Genomic DNA, 4,211 nt, shown 5'->3' with positions numbered 1-4,211 from the left:
CACACACACACACACACACACACACATCTTTTGGAAGACTTGGCCATGTTTTCAGAAGATATACTAAGGTCTACTACTCCCATGACCCAGAGTTCTAAATTTAAAGAACTCAGTGCATTTAGATTCTTAGCCATAAGGATGGGTCAATATATAGTCAGACTATATAGCCCTTGTCACTTGTGTGTCTTCTGAAAACAGCCAAGCATTTGCTACTAACCAGTGACACAAGGACCCCTTCCAGGAAGCTCCAATAAAATTTTAACCTAACTCCAATTTCATAGATGCCTTTGTGTGTACGTTCAGTTATACTGTACCTCCAATTAGCCCACAAAAGTCCAAAAAGGTCAGAAAATGTACTAGGAAGCTCCTTTGTTGTTTGTCTCATTGAGTTGTCCTTCCTTCCACCACTGCCTCTCACCTCAGTCTTTGGCATGGTGCTGGGAAGGCGCTGGCAGAGAAAGGGAGATGGAAAAGTGCCACGTATGGAGTCTTTGAGTATGCTTCTCTTCCACAGTCAGATCTGGAATCCCATGGCTTATTGGAAGTCAAATAACCAAAAAACTGTCCAAGCAATCCCAGGTCACACCCAAAAGATATTAATTCAACTCTGTCAAGGATGAGTGGGAGGCACAATAGCAGTAAATGAGGTCTGATTTCTATGACAAGGGTCCCAATGGATCTGGAATGTGATAGGAGGAGCGGGAATGACCACAGTAGCCCTCTGATTGGCGCCTTTGCCTCTGCTAGTCGCCTTCACCTCTTCTGCAGAGACTAGTACAAATCTGGTCATGTGAGGTTCCTTCCCTCCACACATGCACACACACCTACTATGTGCTCCACTGATAACCACTCCTTTCAGATTCTAGGATTCACCACTCCTCTCACCTCTGAGTCTTTGCCATGCACTATTGCCTTTGCCCGGAACATTCTGGCCACTCTTGCCACCTCTCCTCCTGAAAACCTTTTTCTTATCTTTATGTCCAGTTTAGACATTGCTTCCTCTAGGAGCCTTCTTTCATCCTTACTCCTCCATCATGGGTTAAATATTAGCCACTAAAGATATGCCTAAATCCCTGGAATTTCCTTATTTGAAAAAAGAGACTTTGCAAATGTAATTAAGTTAAAGCTTTTGTGATGACAAGAAGGTTGCCCTGGCTTATTCAGGTGGGCCCTCAATGTCATCACAGGTGTCCTTATAAGAGAGAAGCAAAGAGAGATAAAGACACAGAGAGAGGAGCAGGACATGTGAAGAGGGAGGCAGAGATTGGAGTGAGGAGGCCACAAACCCAGGAATACTGGGACAGCCACCAGAAGCTGGAGAGGCAAGGAATGGATGCTCCTCTTGTACCCTCATAGGGAGTGCCTCCCTGCCAGACTTCTAGCCTCCTGAACTGTGAAAGAATAAATTTTTGTTGTTTTAAGCCATCAAGTTTATGGTCATTTGTTAAAATAGCCTCCAGAAACACACTCTCCAATCCAAAAGAGTTCTCCCTTCCTTCTTCTCCCATGGCACACCCAGCGTAGCACTCAACTGTGAGCACTCAACTGCTATTTCCTATTTACTTGCCTTTAGTACCTTCTGAATCCTCATTCAATGTGATGACCTCTCAGTTTGGAAAGATTAACAATTTATTATATGCAGAAATCATCACCACCAAGATTTTAAAGTTTTTCTTAGTTGTTCATCAATTTAAATATTTGCTTTCCCCAACCAGACACACAAACATTTATTACATTTTTTTATTTTAATGTCATTTTCTAAGTTAATATATGACAAACTGTACTTTTTAAATTCATGTACAGTTTTATGAATTTTTACACAGGTATAGACTCATATAACCATCTCTACCATCAAAATACAGAACAATTGCATCATCTCCAAACACTCCCTCATACTGTCCTCTGGTAGTCACACCCTCTGCTCTGCCCTCACCATGGGCAACCACTCGCTCCATCACTATAGTTTTGTCTTGTGGAGAATGTCTAATAAATACCATCATACATTATGTAACCTCTTAAGACTGGCTTCTTTTACTTAGCCAACAATTTGAGATTCATCCAAGTTTTTTGTGTATCAGTTGTTTTTTACTTTTTATTGCTAAGTAGCATTTCATTTCATGGATGTACCACAGATTATCCATTCACCCATTGAAGGGCATTTAGGTTGTTTCTATTTTTGGTGATTATGAATAGAACTGCTATGAACATTTATGTACAGATTTTTATGTAAACATAAGGTTTCACTTTTCTAGAATAAATAGCCAGGAGTCATTTGCTGGGTCATATGAAAAGTTTGTGTCTAACCTCATTAAAAAATGTCAAACTGACTGTACCATTTTGCTTTTCTCCCAGTGAAGTGTGAGAGTTCTGGTTGCTTTGCATGTTAACCAGCACTTGGCATTGTTAGTATTTTTTTATTTTAGCCAGTCTAATAGGTGCATCCTGACATCTCCTTTCTATTTAAGTTTTTATAACATTTACTAACGGGCTAGTTCTATTAAAGTTGAGGAGGAGGGTTACCTAGCAGAACACATGGCCCTATAATCACATTTTCTGATACCCAAAGTGTATAATGTAGTAGTTGCCTTGTAAAATATTCCAAGCTTAAGCTCAGAACTATATTATCATTTTCTCAAATTATATTTGAAGTTCAGAGTTTAGTAACTAGGAGCTCCACTGCACCTAAGCAGAAGTCAAACAGACACAACAGAAAATGCAGTTAGTCCCAGCACAGGGGAGAGGCAAGTGGTGCAGCGTGTGGAAGGGGTAAGCAACCCTTCTATGCCATTACCTCAGGGCTGGGTTCTTCTTCATAGGCCCCTCGATCACTAAACTCCAGCCACACTTAGCCAAATTCATTCCCACATGAGGGCTTTAGCACAATTTGTCCCCTCTGTCTGAAATGCTCTTTTCTGATACTTTAGCAAGATTGGTTTCTTGTTATCATTCAGATTTCTACTTAAATATCATCTCATTAATGACATCATTGACCACCCATCCCAATGCAGGCCCTGGAGTCACTCTCTATTTTCATCATAGGACTATCATTGCCTGACATTATCTTATTTATTTATGATCTAACTCTCCCTATTAACTCAATAGTCCCAGTGCCTAGCAGAACGATTTTCAACCTTTTTCACCTCATGGCATGCTTCAAGTAATTACTAAAATTCTGCAGCACACCAAAATATATATTCTATTTTTTGCTTATCTGACAAAAAATGCAGGTATAATTTTGATTCATTTACACCAGATAGCTATTGTTGTGTTAGCTGTTGTCATTTTTTTTTTGACAATCTAAGGAAAAAGAGTTCAGTGTCCCTGACTAAAAGTCAGGTATTGTATGTTTTAAAAATTCTTGCGGCACACGAGTGTGCCTTTTGTAGCATACCAGTGTGCGGAGTCACACCGGTTGAAAATCGCTGGCCTAGAACAAGGCTCTAGACTTAGTAAACACTCAGTAAATGTGTGTTGAATTAGTGGATAATTGAATGGATAAACATGCTTGTAAGAAACTTACTTCTTGCAGAGACTGCTGGGCGGATGTGCTACTCAGGGTACTTTAAACCTACACGCTGACCGTAACTTAGTCTTCACATCTTTGAGCACTGATGGGAAGGGTAAAAACATCCTTGAAATGGAACCACGGATTTCAATATTGCAAGCACTTTTCTGTCTTTCAAGGTGGAGACTCAAACGAATCTTGATACAGATCAACCTGTTGTTCTGGGAAAACCACTGGAGAAGGCCTTTCATTTATAGAACAGACCCTAATCATAAATACAGATGTCTGAGATGATGTCACACCAGGAAAGCAAACTCTCTTCTGAGAATATAGAAGGTTGTCTGTATGGTGCTCAGACCATGCTTTCTTTGAAGATACGTTTCTTTTCTAAGAATGAGCTCAGATGGTTCTGAGCCTGCACACTCGCCCTGGTTCCCATGGAGCCGTGTTTTGTACGAAGCAAGGCACGCAGGTCTGTTACTGGAACCTTGAAAATGCAGGATGTACAGATTTTATTTCACTTCATGTAAAAGCAAACTGGCCAGGGCTAAAAGGCACATGACCAGGACTCTACCACTACAACCCAACTTGTGGCGCTATTAAAGCCTGAGCAACCCAGGCTTTGAGAAAGGTTCAATTAGATAAGCGATTCTCAACCTGTGGGTCGTGACCTGTTCTCAACCTGTGGGTCACGACCCTTTGGGGG

Source organism: Myotis davidii, unplaced genomic scaffold (assembly GCF_000327345.1).
Source record: "Myotis davidii unplaced genomic scaffold, ASM32734v1 scaffold394, whole genome shotgun sequence".
Taxonomy (NCBI): Eukaryota; Metazoa; Chordata; class Mammalia; order Chiroptera; family Vespertilionidae; genus Myotis; species Myotis davidii.
The sequence above is the reverse complement of the archived record's forward strand: the minus strand, read 5'-3'. Positions refer to the sequence as shown.